The 25395-nt window shown below is 42.3% G+C and overlaps 1 pseudogene; it reads right to left on the bottom strand.

The window, feature by feature from the left end:
• Positions 3533 to 3964, bottom strand: LOC100152460 (annotated as a pseudogene).

Genomic DNA, 25395 nt, shown 5'->3' with positions numbered 1-25395 from the left:
TGCCATAGCATCTATCCTTTTCGGTTTCTTATTTTTCAATATTGATTAACTTATTCCTAATATCAAACAACTATGTGACATATTTTAGTCTTCTCAGGGAAACATAACAAATGAAACTATATTAAGTGCAGGAGGTAAAAGCAGGTTCCCATCAATGAACAATGAAGGAGATATTCTCACTGGTTTCCAAGATCAAACCAAAGTGGTTTCCAAGATCAAACCAAACCCCACAACCATATAATTTACCACTGATGGTGACAACAGAGGATTTTATTTAATTTCAGCTGCTTCACTTGAAGTCATGTGGAAAGCTGATTTGAGAGAGGAATAATTTTTAAAAAGAGAAATTGGAAGAGAAAAATAGACAATAAAGAGACAGGGGAGAGGAAAAGGAAGAGAAGGAGGAAAGGAGGGAGAAAAGCTGTTAGAATTGTTCACAGCTGAACAACAGAAAAAATTGTAATGATTTGCTGATAGCTAGCATGAAAAATATGGGGAGAGATGGATTCTACTGGGACAGCATCTAGATTTAATATTTGATAAGAAAAATGTAATTCAGCAGAATGTTTTCTCTCCTTCAATGACTCAGTAGACATTTCAGTGCCTACTCACCACAAAAAAGAGTGGTTTAACAAAGAACAGCCATCAGAAGCTACCTATTCCCTTATAATTATACTGAGCAGAAAGGACTCTTTTTTTAGGATATGTTGCCAAGTAATTAATGAAGATGACAAATTGAAGACAATTTTCTGGTTCTTGTCTTAATAACAACTTGACTTTTGTTTTCACAACCCAATGATGCTGCGTAAAATAAAACCAACAGACAGACAGAGAATTAGGGCAACGCTAGGTTGCTTTTGTCCATGAAAAATATTTAGGAAAATGCTTCATTTTTATCTTGTCCTTCATTCTGTCTCCTCCATCCATACATGAATTCAGTTTTAGATAACTAAATAGTATTCATTTTAAATATATGCAGGAGTCCCCTGGCGGACTAGTGGTTAAGCATCCAGCATTGTCAGTGCTGTGGCTCCAGTCACTACAGTGGCATGGGTTCAGTCCCTAGCCCAGAAATTTCTTCATGCTGTGGATGTAGCCCAAACCAAAACAAACAAACAAACAAAAAATGAAAGATCACGGGGAGAGAGGAACTCAGCCCCCAGCTGTACACAAATGATTACAATCTTGGTGTAATAAGCCTAGGTGATACCAGCAAGGGATCCATTCAGGTAAGGCCAGCACAATTGCAGAACTGAACCAAGAAATAGTTGTTGTATGCCACTAAGTTTCAAAGTGGTTAGCTATTTAGCAACAGATAATAGATAAACTTCCTATAAGTGAATATAATTAAATACAACAGAGATAAATGGGGGGAACTGCCTTGAGTCAAATTATCAGCTGCCTAGAAATATGAGAGCATAACCTACTTAGATAAAAGATGACCAACAAAATGGGGTTTTGATTAATCACAAGTGTGGAAAACACTATTAAAATGTCCACCCAATAGCCATTGTCTTTCTTTTTTGCTATCAGAACCATAAATATATTTGTGTATAAAAGTGATCAAACACTTTTAACATGTGCTTTCAATTCTTTTTTTTTAAACAATGAAGTATTGAAGTATAGTCAATTTACAATGTTGTATTAGTTTCTGTATTAGTTGTATTAGGTTCAATGCTGTATGATTAGACTCATACAGCAAAATAATTCAATGTATATTCTTTTTCATATTCTTTCCCATTAGGGTTTATGATGGGATATTCAATATATTTTCCTGAGCTATACAGTAGGACTTTGTTGTTTATCCATGCTAAATGTAATAGTATGCCTCTGCTAACCCCAAACTCCCAGTCCATCCATCTCCCTCCTCCCTCCTCCCCCTTGGCAACCACAAATCTGTTCTCTATGTCTGTGATGAGTTTGTTTTCTGTTTTGTAGATAGGTTCATTTGTGTCATATTTTAGATTCCATATGTAACTGATATATACAGTATTTGCCTTTCTCTTTCTGACTTACTTCACTTAGCACGGTAGTTTCTAGGTCCGTCCATGTTGCTACAAATGGCATTATTTCATTCTTTGTTTATGTGTGAGTAGTATTTCATTGTATATATGTACCACTCATCTCTTGATGGACACTTAGGTTGCTTCCATGTCTTTTTTTGTTTGTTTGTTTGTTTGGGTCACACCCATGGCCTGTGGAGCTTCGCAGACTAGGGGTTGAATAAGAGCTACAGCTGCTGGCTTATGCCACAGCCACAGCCACAGCCACAGCAATATGAGATCTGAACCATGTCTGTGACCTACACTATAGGTCATGGCAACACTGCACCCTTAACCCACTGAGCAAGGTCAGGGATCAAACCAGTGTCCTCATGGATGCTAATCAGGTTTGTTAACCCTGAGCCATGATAGGAACTCCTTCCATGTCTTAGCTATCATAAAAAGTGCTGCCGGGAGTTCCAGTTGTGGCTCAGTGGGTTAAGGACTCAGTGTTGTCTCCGTGAGGATGCAGGTTTAATCCCTAGCCTCACTCAGTGGGTTAAGGATCCTGCATTGCCACAAGCTGTGGTGTAGGCCGCAGCTGTAGCTCTGATTCAACCCTTAGACCAGGAACTTCCAAATGCAGCAGATGCAGTCATGAAAAAGAAAAAAAGAAGAAAAAATAGTGCTGCTATGAACGCTGGGGTGTGTTATCTTTTTGAATGAGAATTTTCTCCAGGTAAATGCCCAGGAGGGGTATTTCTGTTCAAATGGCAACTCTATTTTTAGGTGTTTTTTGGTTTGTTTTCGTTTTTTATTTTGAGGAGCTTTTTTGCTGCAACAGGGGCATTCAGAAGTTCCCAGGCCAGGGATTGAACCCACGCCACATCAGTGACCTAAGAAGCAGCAGTAACAATGCCAGATCCTTAATTCACTAGGCCACCAGGGAACTCCTCTTTTTAGTGTTGTAAGGAAACTCCATAGTATTTTCCATAATGGCTGCACCAATTTACATTCCCACCAACAGTGCAGGAGGGTTCCTTTTTCTCCACACCCTCTCCAGCATTTGTTATTTGCTAACTTTATTTATTTATTTTTTTTAAGTTCTCTTTTGTCTTTTTTAGGGCCAAACCCATGGCATACGGAGGTTCCCAGGCTAGGGGTCTAATTGGAGCTGTAGCCACTGGCCTACGCCACGGCCACAGCAACGCCAGAGCTGAGCCACATCTGTGACCTACACAACAGCTCATGGCAACACCAGATCCTTAACCCACTGATCAAGGCCAGGTATCGAACCCGAAACCCCATGGTTCCTAGTTGGATTCGTATCCGCTGCGCCACAACGGGAACTCCTATTCGTAGACTTTAATGATGGCTATTCTGACTGGTGTGAGGTGGTGCCTCGTAGTTTGGATTTTCATTTCTCTAATAATTAGTGATGTTGAGCATTTTTTTCATGTGCCTGTTAGTCATCTATGTCTGTTTTTAGAAATGTCTATTTAGCTCTTTTGCCTGCATAAACTATTTATTAACAAGCAGCACCGACACATTTATTTTTTCTTGGACACACCCACAGTACGGCCACGGAGGCCTGTGGTCTTGGTGTGACGGCCTTGGACATGCAGTCCCCAGAAGTGAGGACGCAGTCTCCTTCAGTCACTCCAGGTCTTCACGGAGTTTGTTATCCAGACCGTTGGCCAGGACCTGGCTGTACTTCCCATCCTTCATGTCCCTCTGTCTATTTAAGAACCAGCCTGGGATCTTGTATTGGCGTGGATTCTGCATAATGGCGATTACACGTTTCACCTCATCCTCTGTGAGCACTCCTGCCCTCTTGGTGAGGTCGATGTCTGCTTTCCTCAGCACCACATGAGCATATCTCCGTCCTACACCCTTAATCACAGTGACAGCAAAGGCAATTTTCCGCTGCCATCGAGTACTCACAAAATATGCTGGAACTTCTTAGGGATTTCTAGAGACATGGCTGCAGCACTGGTGGCGTGTAGGCCTCCAGTGAAAGAGCCTTTTGCCTATTTTTTTAGTTGAGTTGTTTGTTTTTGTTATTGAGTTGTATGAGCTGCTTGCATATTTTGAAAATTAAGCCCTTGTCAGCACATCATTTGCAATATTTTCTCCCAATCTATAGGTTGTCTTTTCATTTTGTTTATGGTTTCCTTTGCCATGCAAAAGCTTATAAGTTGGTTTTCTGGTTGTTGGGGTTTTTTTGTTTTTTTGGTTTTTATTTGTTTGTTTGTTTGTTTTGTTTTGCTTTGCTTTTTAGGGCTGCACTCAAAGCATATAGAAGTTCCCAGGCTAGGGGTCTAATTGGAGCTGCAGCTGCCAACCTACCCCACAGCCACAGCAATGCTAGATCTGAGCCATATCTGCAACCTACACCACAGCTCACAGCAATGCTAGATCCTTAACCACCTGAGCAAGGCCAGGGATCAAACCCACATCCTCATGGATACTAGTCGGGTTCGTTACTACTAAGCCATGATGGGAACTACAAAAGTTTAAAAGTTTAAGTCCCATTTGTTTATTTTTGCTTTTATTCCTATTTTCTTGGGAAACTGAGTGGTCAACTACTTTATACTCCAAATCCCAGGAAGTGAATCTTGATTAGTTTACATCAACTATGGCAGTTCCCTTTCTCTTGCTTGCGATTGGTTTAAGAATATGCATTCAAAACAATTCTGGCCAAAATGACATGGGGGTGAATTTTCTAGCAATATGTAGGAAAGATTTATTTTGACCTTAAAAATGGTGTCCAGGAGTTCCCATCTTGGCTCAGTGGTTAACGAATCTGATTAGGAACCATGAGGTTTCTGGTTCGATCCCTGGCCTTGCTCAGTGGGGTAAGGATCTGGCGTTGCTGTGAGCTGTGGTGTAGGTCCAGATGCAGCTCGGATCCGGCATTGCTGTGGCTGTGGCATAGGCCGGCAGCTGTAGCTCTGATTGAACCCCTAGCCTGGGAACCTCCATATGCTGCAGGAGCGGCCTTAGAAAAGGCAAAAAGACAAAAAAAAAAAAAAAAAAGGTGTCCAGAAGGAAAGAGTCCCCATCATTTCTGTCTTTGAATGTTGTGTGAGGATAAGATTCCTGGAACAGTAACATCAATCTTGAGGGAACAAACCTAAGGACAGAAACTAGCAAGCTAAGGAGGCCAGAGACTTGTCATTAAGCCATTCTGAGACATTGAATTAACCAATTTAAGAGCACTTCTGTCTTTAGATAAATAAATAATATCTGAGATAATGAGCTATCAAAAAAATAAGGCAAAGTAAATGGTGAAAGACTGATGGAGGAATGTGATATTTTATATGGGATGGCTAGGAAAGGTCTCTCTGATAAGATGATGTTTGAAACTCAAAGGAAGTGACAGAAAAAGCCACATGAGCTATCTGGGGGATGTGCAATGGCCTCAAGGTAGAAGTGTGCCTGGTAAACTCCAGTTACAGCAAGGTCAGTATGACTGGAGTGGAGTGTGTGAGGGGAAGAGTGGTAGGAGATGAGGCTAGAGAGAAAATAATGGGGCCTGTTCATACAGAGCCTTCTGAATCATGTTAAGAACTGTGGATTTTTCTCTAGTGATATGGGGAATCGTTATAGGATTTTGAACAGAGTTAGGACACAACTGGGGTTTTACTTTAGAAGGATCACACCAGCTGCAATATGAACAAAAAGCTAAAGACCACAAAGGTGGAAGCAGAGACTAAATATGACACTCTACCCACATCCAGGGGAAAGGTGATGGTTGCTTGGACCAGAGTGGTGGTGGTGATGAGAAGAGGCAAACTTTCTGGAGATGTTTCTAAGGCACAGCCACCTGGGTTGTGTTGGAATGTGAAAGAAAGAGAAATCAAGGGTATCTCATAGGTTAGGCAAATGGTTAGAATTTGCCATTTACTAAAATGATAAAGACTGAAGGAGAAGCAATTTGGAGAGAAATGCATGTTTATATTAAATTTGAGATGTCTCTCAGTATCCAAGCAGAGAAGTTAAGAAGGAAATTAGAATATATAAACTTAGGATTTAGAGGAGAGTCAGGCTTAAGATGTAAACTGAAAAGTCATCCGTGTAGAGTATGTATTTAAAGTTATGATAATGGATGGACTTGTTAAAGGAATGAGTACATACAGAGATGAAAATTTCAAGGACGGAGCCATGGGGCATTTCAACTTTTAGAAGTCAGAGCGGTGAAGAGGAAGCAGCAGAGAAGACAGAGGAGCAAACCATGAAGCAGGAGAACTAAAATAGTAGTGTCCTGCAAGTCAAGTGAAGTTTCTAGAAAAAAGAATTATGATCTCTGTCAAATACCGCTGAGAGATAAGGTAAATTAGGATTTAAGAGTCAATCTTTAGATGTGACAACTCGGTGGTCAGTGCTAACTTTGGCGGAAGTTCCCACTGGACAGATGGGGGTAAATTCTGATAGAGGTGGGGCTCAAAAAAGAAAAGGAGAGGAGTTCCTGTCCTGGTGAAGTGGTTAACAAATCCGACTAGGAACCATGTGGTTGCGGGTTCAGTCCCTGACCTTGTTCAGTGGGTTAAGGATCGGGCATTGCCGTGAGCTGTGGTGTAGGTCGCAGATGCGGCTCAGATACCATTTTGCTGTAGCTGTGGCATAGGTCTGCAGCTGCAGCTCCCATTCAACCCCTAGCCCAGAAACTTCATATGCCGCAGGTGCAGCCCTAAATAGAAAAAAAAAAAAATTTTTTTTTGAAGGAAGGAGGTGAGAGAAGTAATGTCTTCTTTTCATCTTGGTCCTCTCATGCCTCCTTTTGGAAGTCAGAGGGATGGACCTGCATGGCCCATCAGCTTTCCTGCAAGTAGCATTGGAGCCCCATTTAATCTGGGTGACCAGGATCTAAATGAGTTTTAGATGCATTCATATAAAGGGTTTTGGAGGTCCTGTTGTGGCTCGGCAGTAACCAACCCCGACTAGGATCCATGAGGATGCAGGTTCAATCCTTGGCCTTGCTCAGTGGGTTAAGGATCTAGCATTGCCGTGAGCTGTGGTGTAGGTCGAAGACATGGCTTGGAACCTGGGTTGCTGTGGCTGTGGTGTAGGCCCCAGCTGTAGCTCTGATTCAACCCCTAGCCTGGGAACTTCCACATGCCTCAAGTGCGGCCCTAAAAAGCAAAAAATAAAATAAAATAAAATAAAAAAGAGAGAGAGAAAGCGTTTTGACTCAGGGGTCTGAAACCAAGATAGTTTATAGTCAGTTTGAATTGATTACTTCCACTGAGCAATCATTATTTTTTCTCCCAAACCTGACTGAACTCCCAACCTTTAACACAGCCCTACCAGACAGTGCCATAGCCTAGTCACTAGGCAACTCCTAAAAGCCATTTGTATTGTATTTCAAGAAGCCAAGGATCTCAGAACCAAAGGGACACTTGGAGGGTCCAGGTCCCAATCTTTAGATTCTTTTTAAGGTATATATGCTCTTCTGGGTTGCTAAATTAAATAAAATCCCATAGCACATCTTGACTTTATCCTTACTGATACTGGAATGGGTAACCCGCTGAGAGATATGGGCTCTTACTTAATGTTCCCCTCTTCATTCCTCTACTCTAGACATATTCGATCTTCTTTGGTCTTAATATTGTATGGTCCAACAAAAGGGAGAGACTTGCTTTCTTCTTATAACAAATAAATTATACCAAAAATCAGAGGAGCCCCACACAAAGTCACTTTAAAGTCACCAAAGAGCAGGCATAAATTCAAGGCAGATTATTATTTCCGTTACTCTTAATGGTGAGAATGCTGAAGACACAAACTACATTTTCTTGAATTTTATTCCATTTTATGGCATAGCTGCTAAGTGAAGGCTAAATTACTCAGATATAAAAAAAATTTAACTACTGATATTGTTTAATAGAATTAACCTCAAAATTCTAATTTTGATTATTTTACATGATGAAGACAGTGAGAGTGGAGAGCTAATTAGACTCCACATAATATTTACAAGGAAAATAAATTCAGTATGTGTGTTGACCACTGAAACCATTCCTATTTCTTTCGTACTGTCTTCATAATAGAGAATGAACTTTCAGGGCTTCCTGTTATTAGAGTGGAAGGCCAAGGAGATAACATATGGAAAACAAAAGAAAATACTTTTTAATCTCAGAAAGAAAGTTACACCCTCTTCCAAATTGGAAAGAATTTGTGGACTGAGGATCGTTGTGATTTATTTAAAGCCTTAACCTATTCTTGGCACCGAAGAGAGTAAATATGAGAGAAAATTAAAATTAAGAATAGTACCAAATTTATTAATGAATTCACTTATTACCAAATGAATTTAAGACTAAAGTTATTTGGATCTGGCCAACTGAAATATTCATTTTTAAAAGAAGATATTTGTGTAAAATGGTGTTATTTGGAAGAGGTAAGAAGACCTTTTGCTATCAGTATCATAAACTTATTCCTTCCAAAACACATTCTGAATTAGGCAGAATTATGTTAGAAATTTGTTAGGAATTGTTCCATTTGAGAAAATCAAGGGAGGTTTAGCTTAGATACAAAAATTTTAAAGAAATGGAACTTCAACTATTGAAAAGTCTTGTCCTAAGGAAAGTTTCTGCGCAACTTTTTAAGTTTAGGCAATTAGACTTTCACATCAAAGAAATGTTGGGTGTTTGAATAAATTGACAATAATATCTGTAATCTAAATATGAAATGTGGGTATTTTGCTTTGCTTCTTCCTCTTGCAAATCAGGGATTGAACTAGAAGAAAATATTGCTGGAAGATTTTTTAAAAGGGGGACCAGTGTTCATTTGATGTTTTAATTTTTCTAACTAGTATTTTCCCTCCTGTGCTTGCAACTAACTTACTTTTCAGCATTGTTTCCTCTTGTAAAAAGTGAATAGAGATCTGTAACATTACAACCCCACCTCCTTTTTAGAAAACATATTCGAACAATCGATTCTATATTCTGCTCATACCAAATATTACAATGAATGCTGGACTCTCAAAAAGATTTCTTTTTCTGGAGCAATGCATTTAGCTGGGATTTCCAATGACTAAATGGGTCATCTCCGAAAAAAATGACTGATTGCTAAGGGCATAAGATTTTACTTTATTCCATCAAAGTGACACTCGGTTGCAGAAAGCTCCACACATGCGCCCTTTGACAGACACAGAAGTGAGAAAGGAATAAAGAGTTCATCAGTTCCCCCATGTGGTTCTTCAGCCCTCTGGAAAAACTGACTTCGGGCATCAGCAGAAACGCAGATGCTAACGCAGCCAGGGCGGGAGAGAATCGCTGGGATCTTTGTGGCTCGCGCTGAGGCCCGCCCCCTGCTACGGAAGAGGGACGTCCCAATCCCTGGTCTAAGAGACTGGGTCCGAGCCACACTCGGCCCGGGGGCTTCCGCAGCGGTAACCAGAAGGGCTCCATCCGAGAGCCCTTCCGAGACTCAGGCGCAGAAGAGGGCGAGGTCTGGCCTCTGCCCCAGGTCCGGCGCGCTGGGGAGGAGGAGCGCTCGCGCCTCCTCCCGAGTTGCATAGGACCAGGCGCGGGGATCTCTCGGCCCTCCTCCTGGGGTTCGACCCGCCGCCGGATCAGGCTGTTTTCCTGCGGAGGCGGAGAGGAAAGGCTCTCCCCAGACCTCCGCGCAGGACCTTTGCTTCTTCCCGGTGGCCATCTCACGCCGCCCTAACGGCCTTTTTAGCGGTCGGCTTGCATCTCAGTGGCCCTGGGACTGCTCGCTCCAGGAAAGCCACGAGCGACGATAGAAGCCTGGGAGGAAGCGTGTGTAGCCTCCCGCCTCCAGGCTGATGCCTGAAGCTGCGCGCGGAGGGCGGGAGGAGCCGGGTGCCTCATCTGCGGCCCCTGCCCTGCACCACCGCCCGGCGCTCGCGCTCCTCAGGCATCCTGCTCTCCCGGCCCCGAGCGCCGCTAACCCGCAGAGCGCAGGGCGCAGAGAACGCGGCTTCAGGGTCGCGCGGCCGCACGCTCCAGGAAGGTCGGAGGGGGTGTCGGGGGGCCCGTGGGTGCCAAAATCCGATGCCGCCATGACTGTACCGGACTGGCATGGAACTTTCCATGGCAAGAAGCCGTTTACAATAATTCTATTATATGCTTCTTATTGATAAAAGCATAACTGATAATACAAGAGAAGCAGGAGCTGAGATTTGTCTGTGAAACTTGGTGTGACCACCTAAAGTTAATTCACGCATCACTCATGTTGTCGGTGAACACCTAATAAGCAAGTACAGTGGGCAGCTCTACTCCAGCATCATGCTAAGCTCCCCACCTCCGCCCCAAAGACCTTTAGATATGATCTTTCCCCCAAGTTTTCAGGAGCACGGCAAGCACGATTATGTAAACCGTTTTCAAAAGACCTGGAGAGCTTCGTGACCATTACAAAGGCACGATCATGCACAGAAAAAGTTGCCCAATTCACTTGAATGTACCAGACTCAAATCAGGAGTTAGACGCAGGTTTTGATACTTGAAAGAAAATGGACCAAAGTCAAGGGCTTGGTGCTGCCTGGAAGAAGACCAGGAAGACTCCAGACTGCTTTTATCATGATTATTGTTTACTTCTTTAAGAAAAAAAAAGTTTGAATATGTAAAATTAATTCCATTTAAAATTACAACTACAGCTGATTAAACTTGTAGTCAATATAAGTATTCATAACCTAAGGAAAAATACAGAAAATTCCTGAAACTGATTGTAAAAAGGTAGTGATTGGTTTCCTGTGCCCATAGTGGGCAGGCAACATGATTCTGTTTATGGTGAAATACAAGAAAGCATGGTTAACAAGAAGACTCTTTCTTCTGGAAAATTTTGGGGGTGAAAATGTTGAAATTGTCAGGTGAAGTCTAACACTGTCCCTAAGTAAGACACAAGTGGCGGATGGGTACGGATGCTTATTCCTCCGCGGAATTTAACTCTTCCTCCCACCCACTCCCAACCCTGAATTCGCCACACAACAGTAGCACTGCCTGGCAGTGTTTGGGGACGTCAGGCACAAAATAGGGCATCAGAGCTCTTTGTTTAGATAAAAGATGGTTAGTATGTTCCCGAGTGTCCGAGAACGCGCAGGTTGGAGAAAAGCTGGGAGAAGGATGCACATATCGCCCAGCTTTCGACCGCTGCTACTCCTCTTGCTGTCCCCCTGCCCGCTCCTCCTCCAGATCTCTCGCAACTGTTAAGGGTTTAGGACACAAGTGGAATTTCAAGTTCTCTCCGGAATTCCACCCGTGAGACTGGCACCTGGGCACGGAGGGTTTCTCTGGTTCCAGCCAAACCTGGCTGGGAGAGAAGGCACCGCAGCCGAGATTTGACCCTGCCCGGACAGAAGTGAAAGCACCTCTCAGAGCCCAACCCGCCAACCCCTCAATCTACCCCCACGCGAGGTGCGCCGCGCAGCGCAGGGCCGCAGCCGCCCGCTAGGCTGCGCTCCACGCATTTCCCGAGCTTGGAACCCGCAGAGCCGAGGGAGTGAGGTCGCAGTGAAGAATTTGGGGAGTTTGAGCTACACTGCTGTTCTGGTACGCAGTCTGGGGATCGCAGAGGGCTCATCGCCCCCTAGAGTCCTGCAGGCCTGAGCCGCAGCTGGGCTGAGGCTGGGACGACAGGTGCGTGCTGCCAAACCCCGGAGCACCGGGAAGCGTCTGGGAGCGAAAGTGGAGTGCCCGGGGGCTAGTCCTTCGGGAGGAATCATCTGGCGTTCAAGCAGCTCCCGGGTCTGTTGCTGGCGCTGCAGATCGGTCCGCGCTGCGGGAGCCAGAGGATGGCCAGACTAGACCCTGCAGATGCGCACGCCACCCAGCGCCGCCTTGCGCTGGTCTCAGCGCGAGTTCCCCTCTGTTAGGCTGAGCACTTAGCCCATCCATTTTTGTTGTCCACTGTCCGCCTCCATAGGAACCACGGTGGAGTCGTTACCTCCTTGTTCTCAGCTCCTAGCGTGGTCCCAGGGAACACAGAAGCTCAGTAAAATAATGGTGCATTCATTTAACAAGAATTTTTTGTTGAGCGCCCACTATGTGCCAATGCGCCAGTCACTGATACAGAAGTGAATAACACAGACAAATCATCTGGCCTCAGTAAGCTTATATTTCCAGTCAGTTGAATTGTATGAAAAAAGAATCAGGGACCAAGAGAAGCTGTAGTAAAGAAGATTCTGCCTCTGGACCATCTTCCCATTGATCACCTCAAAAAGGACAGGAAGGGAAAACAGGACTAGTGGGATAAAACTAGAACCATCCCTTCCCTTTTCCTTGTGTTTCTAGGAATGATTGAAGGTATCTTCTGCAGTGTGGTCTAAGGCAAATTACCTACTTCCTTATGGTATTCAGTCTGAATGTTCGTGCTTTTTTCAAAATGAGTGTGTTGAAACCTAATGTCCAATGTGACAGTATTAGGAGGTGGGACTTAAGGAAGGCTATGAGAGCGGAGCTCTCATGAATGGGGTTAGTGCTCTTATAAAATACATCCCTGAAAGATCTCTTCCCCTTCTGCCATTTAAGGACAGAGATAAATTCCTGTCTATGAAGCAGTAAGTAGGTTCTCACCAGACATCATCTGTCTGTATCTTGATCTTGGACTTCCCAGACTCCAGAACTTTGAGAAATAAATGTTTGTTGTTTTTAAGCCACCCCATTTATGGTATTTTGTTACTGCAGTCTGAACATACTAAGACATTCAGTATATTTTCCATACCAGGGAAAGACCTCTGTCTTTAGGGTCTAAACATAATCCATCATTCTAGTCTCATGGAAGGACACCCAGAGAAGACAAAGACTTGATAAATAAGGTGAATAAAGAGGAGGGTCAGAGTTCCTCTGGTGGCTCAGCAGTAACAAACCCGACTGGTATCCATGAAGATGACGGTTCAATCCCTGGCCTTGCTCAGTGAGCTAAAGTACCGTGCACTGCCCTGAGCCATGATGTAGGTTGCAGACCTGACTCAGATCTTCCATTGCTGTGGCTGTGCCATAGGCTGGCAGCTACAGCTCCAGTTCAACCCCTAACCTGAGAAGTTCCCATAAGCCCTCGGTTTGGCCCTAAAAGAGTCAAAAAAAAAAAAAAAAAAAAAGAAAGAAAGAAAGAAAAAAAGAAAAGAAAAAAAAAGAAAAAAAAAAGAAAAAAAGAGGAGGGGAATGAGAAGGGAGTACCTGGGCAATTGAATGATTAGAAACAAAGGTGTTCCCACTGTGGCTCAGTGGGTTAAGAACCCAGAAATAATCTCCACAAGGATGCGGTTTGAACCCTGGCCTCACTCAAGTGATTAAGGATCCAGCCTTGCTGCAGGCTGCAGCACAGGTCCCAGATGCAGTTTGGATCCTGAGTTGCTGTGGCTGTGGCATAGGCGTCGACTACAGCTCTGATTTCATCCCTAGCCTAGGAACTTCCATATACCACCGGTGCCATAAAAAGAAAAAAGAAACAAATAAACAAACAAAAAGAAAGGTGGTGTTAACACCATGTCCCTTTTGCCCTTCTCACAAATAAATATTGTGGGGGTTTTTTTGTTTGTTTGTTTGTTTTAGAGCCACACATATGGCATATGGAAGTTCCCATCAGAGGGGTCAAATTGGACCCACAGCTGTCAGCCTACACCACAGCCACAGCAACGCTGGATCAGAGCCTCTTCTGTGACCTACACCACAGCTCACAGCAACTCCAACACCAGATCCTTAACCCACTGAGCCAGGTCATGGATCGAACCCACATCATCATAGATACTAGTTGGGTTTTCACTGCACCACAGTGGGAACTCCCAGAAATACTGTGATTTTAAGTCATGTGAACTCTCCACTGTTTTTAACATAGATCAAGATCTGTGAATTAAAGAAATGAGAGTCATAAGTACACCTTGATAACTTTGCCCTGAAGTGGAAGTTATTATTTTATAATACTAAGTATTCTCTTTTCCTCTTAAGCTACTTTAGCTTCTGGCTTTGAAAAGACTGCTAGCCTGTGTTATATGCCTAGGTCTTAGCTTAATAAGTGTCTGAGTGACAACACAGAGAAATCAGTGCCATTGAAAGAAAATTTTAATGTTGCTTATTGTTCTCCTAGAAATAAGAAGGGTGGCTTACCACATAGGGCCATGGAAGGAACACCAGGTTTTGACCATGAAGCAAAGGCAGGAGCAAACCTTATGTTTAGGCAAAGGTTCTTATTAGGGTTCCTGTGGGAAATGTAATACAGGACAGGGTGAACAGTTTAGGATTTGCTAGCTTGAATAGTTTTCCTTGACCCTTTAGGGTTGGTCTCTAATTGCCTAGTACCTAGCCCGTAATGATTAGGGCAGAGGAATATTGCTTCTGGTGGCCAGATAGAGAAAGATTGGCTCTGGGTTCAAGTTTACATCACAAAGGCATGCATCAGGTGGACACTTCGTTTTAAGACTTGGCTAGCCCTGTTAGGGACGGTCTCTCCCCAGATTTTGTAAGATATGAAAATGTCATAATAAATGGAAAACTTAAAAATATGATTAGGAGTTCCCATTGTAGCTCAGCAGGTTAATAACCTGACATGGTATCCATGAGGATGTGAGTTCATTCCCTGGCCTTTCTCAGTGGGTTAAGGAAAAAAGAAACAGATCTGTGATCTGTAGGTCACAGATGCAGCTCTGATTAGACCCCTAACCCAGGGGTCTAATGCTGCAGATACATCAGTAAAAAAAGAAATATATGTACATATAATTAACACATACTGGGGTAAGTAAAAGGGACAGAAGTTTCCTGTGGTCTTTGAATATATTGCCTCCCAAAGTCTAAACTCTGGGTAGCATATTTTCTTCTCTTCAGCTACCAAAAAATGACTTTGGAAAAGAAGCTGATTAGTTTGGATGGAGGGTGATGGAATCCAGTGAAAAATTCAGAAGAATAGGTTCAGAGAAGTAGGATCTGATGAAGGGATGAAGTTATTAGCCAGACTTAAGGTGGGCTGTTGAGCCAGGTTTACACCATAATCAAGTCTGTGTAGTTGAGGTTGAGCTGATTTTTCCAAAGAAGTGGGTTCACTATTAAATGGGCCTCTTTAACTGAGAACTTGAGGCTGTAAAACATTTCATTTTTCCAAAGATCATCTCCACATGTGGTGCTAACTTTGGGAGGTAGGCCTAAGAGGTATTACTACTCTGATTTTTAAAACCGAGCCTTAGGTAAGTTAAATAGTTTGCCCATGACACATGATTAGTTAGTAGAAGAGCCCTTGTTCACATGTGGGTTTGATGCTTGCTTCTGTGCTCTGCCCACCATCCATAAACAGTGTAGTTGTGTTTCAACAAGGACATTTAAAAAAATTAATCATAAATATTTATTGAAGAATAACTAGTGAAGTGCTCATTACTGTGGGAGGGCCTGTGGGAGTGTGATATTCGCTTGTCCTTAATAGTTCAGTCTTCATGTAGCCAGTTTTCTTCCTCTTAGTCCCCCCCTTTTCCCCCTTTTTACAACAGCACCTATGGCATATGGAAGTTTCCCTGGGCTAGGGGTCAAATTGGAGCTGCAGCTGCCAGCCTACACTACAGCCACAGCAATGCCAGATCTGAGCCATGTCTGGGACCTACACTGCACCTTGTGGCAATGCTGGATCCTTAACCCATTCATCAAGGCCAGGGATAGAACCTGCATCCTCAGGAAGACTATGTCAGGTTCTTAACCAATTGAGCCAATATGGGAACTCCCTTCTTAGCACTATTGTAATAATACAGAAGTCATACCCATTCCAGACACACAGAAATGGTATTGCATTTGCCCCCAGCATACTACATATGTAGACCTGGGCTCGTTTAACCTTTCAGCCCATTTTCTCATTCATAAAAAGAGAATGATACCTACTTAATAGGCACGTTAATAAGACAAAATAAACTATGTACATGCATTAATAGGACTAAATCAAGTATATACATATAATGATTTTTAACTGTGGTAACATTTCAAGTACCTAAATTCAATTTCATGTAGATAGATCAAGATTTGATTACCCAGGAGTTCCTGCTGTGGTGCAATAGGATCGGCGATACCTTGGGAACACTGGGATGTAGGTTTGATCCTCAGCCCTGGCACAGTGGGTTACAGATTGGGCATCATGGCAGCTGTGATATAGATCACAGCTGCAGCTTGGATCTGATCCCTGGCCCAGGAACTCCATATGTCTCAGGGCGGCAAAAAAAAAAAAAAAAAAAGAAAGAAAAGAAAAAAAAGAATTGATTACCCAGCAGCCGAATAAGTATTTCTGTACTCAATAATGTATATTTAAAAGACTGCTCATATTAAATGTTTATAATCATCATTAAAGTTACAGTTTGTGGGAGTTCCTGTTGTGACAGAGCAGTTAATGAACCCGACTAGCGTCTGTGAGGACTTGGATTCCATCCATGGCCTCGCTCAGTGGGTTAGGGATCGGGAGTTGCCGTGAGCTGTGGTGTGGCTTGCAGACTTTCCTCAGATTTGGCATTGCTGTGGCTATGGTGTAGGCTGGTGGCTACATCTCCGATTGGACCCCTAGCCTGGGAACTTCCATATGCCATAAGTGCGGCCCTAAAAGACAAAAAAAAATTTACAGTTTATAAGGAAAGATAGAACTAGAGCATGAGCTTACCAAATTCAAGTATTTTCTATTACAACTTGACTAAATCTTGGCTTTCAAATTAAGGAATTTTTTTTTTTTTTTTTGTCTTTTTGCTATTTCTTTGGGCCGCTCCCGTGGCATATGGAGGTTCCTAGGCTAGGGGTCCAATTGGAGCTGTAGCCGTAGGACTACACCAGAGCCACAGCAAGGCGGGATCCGAGCCACGTCTGCAACCTACACCACAGCTCACTGCAACGCCGGATCGTTAACCCACTGAGCAAGGGCAGGGACCGAACCCTCAACCTCATGGTTCCTAGTCGGATTCGTTAACCACTGCGCCACGACGGGAACTCCCTTTTTTTTTTTTTGGCTGTGTGTGGCATGCCCAAGTTCCCAGGCCCAGGATTGACCCCTGAGCCAAAGCAGTGACAACGCTGAGTCCTTAACTGCTAGACCACCAGTAAACTCCCTCAAATTAAGGAAAACCTTTAATTTTTTTTGCTTTTTAGGGCAGTACCTGTGGCATATGTAAATTACCAGGCTAGGGGTCAAATCGGAGCTATAGCTGCCAACCTACACTACAGCCACAACAATGCCAGACTGAGCCAGGTCTGCAACCTATACCACAGCTCAGGGCAATGCCAGATCCTTAACCCAGTGAGCAAGGCCAAGGATCAAACCTGCATCCTTAAGGATACTAGTCTGGTTTGTAACCCGCTGATCCACAACAGGAACTCCTTAAGAAAAACCTCTAAATCAGCTTATTCAAGGCCTTCCTCTTACTGGCCGGTGCCTGATTCTCTTGCCCCCAGTGTTGCCACTAATCATCTCTCTTTTTTTTCCTTGCTTATTAGGGTCACACCCTTGGCATATGGAAATTCCCAGGCTAGGGGTCAAATTGGAGCTATAGCTGCCGGCCTACACCACAGCCACAGCAATGCAAGATCTGAGCCACAACTGTGATCTACAGCACAGCTCACAGCAATGCCAGATCCTTAACGCATAGAGCAAGTCCAGGGATTGAACCTGCATCCTCATGGATACTAGTCAGATTCTTTTCTGCTGGGCTACAATGGGAACTCCCTAATTATCTCTTATTAAATAAATTGTCTCCATAAAACCATTTAAAGCTTTTCACTATACTCTGCATTCTTTGACTTTTCCCCTCCTATTTCATCAGAAAAAGAGAAAAAAAGAAAATATGGCAATGTTTTTTCTTCATTTCTCCTATTCTCATTTACCCATTGCTTTAATAATTGACATAAAACGTTACTTTCCAAGTTCAGTTCCAACAGTTTTTCTAAGTTGCAAATTTAAAGAGAGCATGCTATTTCTCCCCTTTTCAGCATGTTAAATGTCTTTGAACATAAAAGTTTTAGAACTGTTTCCTCAAAGAATACGTAAAAAGTATAACATATGCTTCCTAATTTCAAGTCACTTATTTTTTTTTATTTTTTATTTTTATTTTTTTATTTTATTTTTTGTCTTTTTGCTATTTCTTGGGCCACTCCCGCGGCATATGGAGGTTCCCAGGCTAGGGGTCGAATCGGAGCTGTAGCCACTGGCCTACACCAGAGCCACAGCAACGTGGGATCCGAGCCGCGTCTGCAACCTACACCACAGCTCACGGCAATGCCAGATCGTTAACCCACTGAGCAAGGGCAGGGACCGAACCTGCAACCTCATGGTTCCTAGTCGGATTCGTTAACCACTGCGCCACCACGGGAACTCCTCAAGTCACTTATAAATAAGTTTTATTCTATTTTCTGAGAAGTAGAACAAATAAAATCAGTGCAGTTGAATGTGCTGGAAGTGTCCAGCTGAGCATCTTAACAGCAATTGGAACTTACTTTTGGGAGCTTCCAGGAACTTCCATATGCTACAGGTGTGACTGTAAAAAGTGAAAAAAAAACTAATTAAAATATATAGATTTGAAATAAGGAGGAATGAAAAGATGGCAGGATATTGGCCAGTGTTCCAAGAATAAAGGATATGATGGGAGCAGTTAGGAGAGTATTCAGTCCATAGTCAGATAGTGAGATCTGAGTTTCAGTTTGAAGAGAAAATTTTATCAAAGTTAGATTTCAATCATTTGGGAAGACTACTGAGACAGATGGATTTCCTCAGAGTCTGAGGATCTGACTTTTATTCTTGCAGACTCAGAGACCTGAGCTGCCATCTTACCAAGTCCAGACACCTCTTAGGTATGGACACATAACAATCAAGCACACAGACATTCATATATTAAAAATCCAATATAAATATATTAAGGAGTTCCCTGGTGGCCTAGCAGGTTAAAGATCCAACGTTGTCACTGCTGTGACTCAGGTCACTGCTGTGGTGGAGGTTTGATCTGTGGCCTGGGATTGCAGGTGAAAGGAAGGAAGGAAGGAGAGAGAAAGAGAAAGAAAGAAAGAAAAAGAAAGAAAGAAAGAAAGAGAGAGAGAGAGAAAGAAAGAAAGAAAGAGAGAAGGAAAGAGAGAGAGAGAGAAAGAAAGAAGGAAAGAAAGATTAATTTATCGATCTATGGGGATAATAATAATTGCCAAATTAACCAGATTCTTTTGTTCACTGCTCAGAATATTATTATTCTATAGGCAAATCCATGTGGAAAAGCAAATTATTACTGTAATATTGCTTGGTAAGTATATAATTATATCAATAGGAGTTAGTTGGTGTTTGTACTATCAAGCTATATCACTCTGAGGCATCCACTTCTGTTCTGAGAACATATCTGTTGAAGAGCCTAAGATACTTAAGTCTGTAAGCCAGAGCCACTATGCAATCTGAAGGCACTGCAGAAGTCAGAATAATGCACCCCTCCAAAGATGTTCACATCCTAATCCCCAGATTTGTGTATAGGTTATTTTATATGACAATGGGAAATTTAAAGTTGCACATGGAGTTAAGGTTGTTAGTTGGTTAACTTGAAAATAGACTATTCTTGGAGTTCCCGTTGTGACTCAGTGGAAACGAATCTGACTAGGAACCATGATATTGTGGGTTTGATCCCTGGCCAAGTTCAGTGGGTTAAGGATCCAGCGTTGCCGAGAGTTGTGGTGTAGGTTGTAGACTCGGCTCAGATCCTGTGTTGCTGTGGTGTAGGCCAGCGGCTGCGGCTCCAATCAGACCCCTCACCTAGGAATCTCCATATGCTGCAGGTACAGCCCTAAAAAGACGAAAAGACGAAAAAGACAAAAAAAAAGAAAAGAAAATAGACTATTCTAGCTTATCCAAGTGGGCCCAATGTAGAAATTATGGGGTCCTTTAAATGTAGAGAAGGGAGGCAAAAAAGTCAGTGTCACACTGATGCTATGGGAGAGTCAACTGACTATTGTTAGCTTTGAAAATTAAAGGGGGACATGAGTCAAGGAATGTGAGCAACCTCTAGAATTTGGAAAGGACAGGAAAACATATTCTCCTTAGAGGTTTTAGGAAGGAACATAGCCCTGGTGATACCTTGATTTTAGCCCAGTGGGACCCATTAATGTAGGGCTCTGTACACTGGAATTGAAAAATTATAAATGTGTATTGTTCTACATCACTAAGCTTATGGCAATTTGTTAACAGCCGTAACAGAAAACTCAAATAGGCATACTGCCAAATTTTATCTTTCTGATTTCCATTTATGTATTCCACAAAGTTCCCTTCCTTAAATACCTTTTTTTTTTTTTTTTATAGCCATACCCATGGTATATGGAAGTTCCTGGGCCAGGGATTGAATCTAAGCCATAGCTGTGACCTACACCTACACCACAGCTGTAGCAACACACAACCTGAGACACTACAGTTGGATTCTTAACCCATTGTGCCACAGTGGGAACTTCTAAATACCTTCTTTTTATTTTTTATTTTATTTTGTCTTTTTTGCCATTTCTTGGGCCGCTCCCTCGGCATATGGAGGTTACCAGGCTAGGGGTCTAATCAGAGCTGTAGCTGCCAGCCTACACCAGGGCCACAGCAACACAGGATCCGAGTTGCATCTGCAACCTACACCACGGCTCACGGCAATGCCAATGCTGGATCCTTAACCCACTGAGCAAGGCCAGGGGTCGAACCCCCAACCTCATCGTTCCTAGTCGGATTCGTTAACCACTGAGCCATGATGGGAACTCCCTAAATACCTTCTTTTTAAAGCAAAATAACTTAGTTACAATCACAGTCCACACAGACTTCCACAGGTGATTCACTTTGACTAGGCTTAAGATGTTTATCTATTATTTGGACATTTTTTGTTCAGGAGGAGCTTCTTGGAAATATTCCAATTCTTGGTCCTGGGAATCTTCATTTATTTATTTATTTAGGGCTGCATCTAAGGCCTATAGGAGTTCCCAGGTTATGGTCTAATTGGAGCTACAGCTGCCGGCCTACACCAGACACAGCAACACACCTGCATCTGCGACCAACACCACAGTTCACAGCAACACCAGATCCCTAACCCACTGAACAGGGCCAGGGATTGAACCTGCATCCTTCTGGATGCTAACTGGGTTTGTAACTGGCTGAGCCACAACAAGGGAACTCCAGTCCTGGGACTCTTCAGACAGTAGGAATATTTGGGCTCTGGCTCTAATGTTTGTTATTGACACATTGTGCTCTCTCAAAAGGCCATTCCAGAATAACTGAAACCAGGAAAGTGGATTCCAGAATCTCCCAAATTGTTTGGGGATTCCAAACTTAGAAGCATGCAGGGCAGAACAAATGACAAATGGTGTATGTAAACTGGCACATCTTAAATCAACACATTTGATTATTTCCCCTGTTGAGTACAAATAAAGTGTTAAGGGCTAGTATTAAGAAATAGACTACATCTTTATTTGTATAAAAGTAATACTATTGCCTTTATCTCTGAAAACAGAATTCTTTTTTTTTTTCTTTTGTCTTTTTGAGGGCCGCACCCGTGGCATATGGAAGTTCCCAGGCTAGGGGTCCAATCAGAGCTGTTGCTGCTGGCCTATGCCAGAGCCACAGCAACGCCAGATCCGAGCCACATCTGGGACCCACACCACAGCTCACAGCAACACTAGATCCTCAACGCACTGAGCGAGGACAGGGATTGAACTCAAAACCTCATGTTTCCCAGTTGGATTCGTTTCTGCTGTGCCACGACAGGAAATCCCGAAAACAGAATTCTTATATTCTAACTTGTAGAATCAAAACTTGTTTTAGATGATAAAACCTAAGAGTTTAAAAAAAAGGAAAAGGTAAGAGCTCTTGAGCTATCACCATGTATCAGGCAGTATTCTTTTTTTTTTTTTTTGTCTTTTTAGGGCTGCCTCGGGGCATATGGAAGTTCCCAGGCTAAGGATCAAAAGGGAGCTGCAACTGCAGCCCTACACCACAGCCGTGGCAATGCCACATCCAAGCTGCAATGCCAGATCTTTAAGCCACTGAGCAAGGCCAGGGGTTGAACCTGCATCCTCACAGACACTAGGTTGTGTTCTTAACACGCTGAACCACAATGGGAATTCCTCAGGCACTATTCTAATTTCATTTTAGGCTCATTTAATCCTCACCAGAACCATATGATGTAGGAACAATAAGACCTATTTTAAAGATGCCAAAATTGAGGTTTAGAGGGCTAAGTATTTTGGACCAGTTATAGACTGGATGTATGTGTTGCCCCAAAATTCACATGTTAAATCCCTAACATGTGATGATATTTGGAAGTAGGGCTTTGGGGAGTTCATTAGGTTTAGATAAGGCAAAGCCATGAGGGTCCAGTGTCCTTTCTTTGCCAGGTGAGGATTCAGTGAGAAGGAGGCCACCTGCAAACTAGAAGGATTGTTCTCATCAGAAACCAAATCTACTGACACCTTGATCTTGGACTTCATGGACTCCAGAATTATGAGAAACAAATGTCTCTTGTTTAAGCAATACAGTTTATGGTATCTGTTATAGCAGTCAGATCTAAGACAGTTACACAACTAGTCTGTGGCAGTTATTACTTGAAGGTTCAAATAACCAGTCTAGTTTAGAGACTACAGTTCCTAATAGCATGCTAGAGTTCCTAATATCATGCTTTATCATGAATTAGTTTAGTCATCTTCAGCAAATACAGATATCCTGGAATTAAAATAAAGAGAAGCACAGTGAATGACTAAATAGAGTAGAGGACATTTTCACAATAAAGACTGTTAGTACCTAATCAAATTACAATAATAATTTAATTAAAAGTAAGCAGATGGTGTTTGGGAGAAGAAACCTCTACTAGGAAACTGGAATAATGTGTTTACAGTACTTTCATTCATTACAGATTCATTGAAGCTGTATAGTTGCATTAAGAATCAGAACTGTATTCTAGCTATTCTTGCCACTAACTAGCTAAATAAGCTTGATAAAGATACCAAATTTCTAGGCTCTGGTTTGCAAGAAATAGTATTATTCATGCTCCTGGAGAAATCGATGCAAGAAAAATGATAAATACTTTCTTGTCTCAAGATAATCAGTATTAGCATCAAGAATTTACCAATCACTTCACTATTTGAAAAGCTCAAAGTAAATGAATAATTAGAAGGGACGAGATTGATTGCTTTCAGTAAGTTTAAATTAATGTGGGAGGTGAGGACTGAAAAATAATACTCTTAAAATTATAAAGAATTCTAAATTATTTTTTAAATTACCTGGGGGGAGGGGAAGCAAACTTACATGGTTCATCATCTTTTGCATCAAAGTAAGCTGGGATATCTAGGCTTTTTTTTTTTTTTTTCTTTTCCTTTTAGGCATATGGAAGTTCCTAGGCTAAGATTTGAATTGGAGCTGAAGTTGCCGGCCTAGGCCACAGCTACAGAAATGTGGGATCTGAGCCAAGTCTGCAGCCACACCACAGCTCACGGCAATGTCGGATTCTTAACCCACTGAGCAAGGCCAGTGACTGAACCCACATTCTCATGGATGCTAGTCCGGTTCATAACTCGCTGAGCAACAATGAGAACTCCCTGGGATATCTACTCATTTTAACAGCTTTTGCAAATTGCTCCATTCCATCAGAGATATCCTAAAATGAATTAGCTTTTGGTTCAAGTCAATTCAATTCAACCTACATTTATAGGGTCCTTCAGAGAAGATTTACTTTGAAAATGAATGAAGCCTAAGCTTCAGGCCCCTGACTTGCATGGTCACTGTGAGCACTGAGGGCTGGTGCATATTTGGAGTTCTGGGTTGAAGCAGAAACCAGGGTGGACACAGAAAGCATTTTGATGTAGCATTTCTGGGAAATTGCATAAAAGTTTACAGAAGGAAGAGAACTGAATCTTCAACACTCTAGTAATTTGTTATGATTTCTTTCTACATTAATTTTTCACTTACTTTTCAACCTAATTTGGGAATTTTTTAAAAATTTCATTGAAATATAGTTGATTTACAATGTTTTGTTAGTTTCAGGTTTACAGTAAAGTGATACACACATGCACACGTTTATTAATTTTTCTTACATTCTCTTTTATTATAGATTATTACAAGATATTGAGTATAATTCACTGTGCTATTCAGTAGGTTCTTGTTGGTTATTCATTTTTATATATAGTAGTGGAGTTCCTGCTGTGGCACAGTGGGTTAGGAATCTGACTAAGGTGGCTCAGGTTGCTGTGGAGACACAGGTTCGATCGTCATCTTGGTACAGTGGGTTAAAGGATCCTGAGTTGCCGCAGCTGTGGTGTAGGCTGCAACTGTGGCTCAGATTCAATCCCTGGCCTGGGAATTTCCATATGCTGCAGGAAAGGCCATACAAAAATTACACACACACACACTACACTTAGACATAATATAATTATATATACATACTATATATATTTTAATTCCAAACTCCTAATTTATCACCCCCCATCCTCCCCTTTGGTAGCCATAAGTTTGTTTTCTGTCTATGAGTCTAATGTTTCAACCTAACTTTGTGTCCATAATATTTTTTCTTTAAACACTATCCCCACACACACACCATTATATGAGTCAGGTTCAAATAAATACCAGTATCTGTTGTGCCTAATATGTGTTATGCTTTGAACTAATAAGGATACAAAGATGAAGGGGCTCACAGTTTTGTGGGAAGAAGAATGCAGAATTAGGCCTGAAACAAAACCTAGTCTAGTGGTAGAAACAAAGTGTAATACGGGCACACAGAAAAAAACATCTAACAATGCAAATTTGTTACAGTATTTCTGAAAGATATTAGGATGACCAAACAAACAAACAAAAAACACCTTAGGGAGTTGAAGAAATTCTGAACCTCTGTTGTTAAGTAGCATAAGGGCTGGTATTTCTTCAGTTCCCATGTTTTAAACTTTTTTTTTTTTTTTTTTTGGTCTTTTTTTAGGGCTGCATCCATGGCATATGGAAGTTCCCAGGCTGGGGTCAAATCAGAGCTGCAGCTGCTGGCCCATGCCACAGCCACAGCAATGCTAGCTCTGAGCTGCATCTGCGCCTACACCACAGCTCACAGCAACGCTGGATCCTTAACCAACTGAGCAAGGCCAGGGATCAAACTTGCATCCTCATGGATACTAGTCTGGTTCGTCGGTAACCCACTGAGCCACAACGGGAACTCCCATATTTATTTTTTGTAAGATTCACCTGTAGAAGACCCTTGTAATTCAAAGCCCCCTTGCTTAAAGATCCACTGAAGTTGAAAGATGGAAATATGCTAGATCCTTCAAGATCGGAGGACATCCACTAATGGGTGCTTTCTTCTTCTTCTTTTTTTTTAATGGGTGCTTTCTAACCTACATCACTTTATGGGAATGAAGTGCGACATAAAATACTAAGCTACTAAAATTCATTTCAGGAGTTCCCATAATGAACCCGACTAGTATCTGTGAGGATTCTGGTTCAATCCCTGGCCTCACTCAGTGGGATAAGTATCCAGCATTGCTATGAGC

Source organism: Sus scrofa, chromosome 1 (assembly GCF_000003025.6).
Source record: "Sus scrofa isolate TJ Tabasco breed Duroc chromosome 1, Sscrofa11.1, whole genome shotgun sequence".
In the NCBI taxonomy this organism is placed as follows: Eukaryota; Metazoa; Chordata; class Mammalia; order Artiodactyla; family Suidae; genus Sus; species Sus scrofa.
This window is presented reverse-complemented; position numbering and strand designations above follow the sequence as displayed.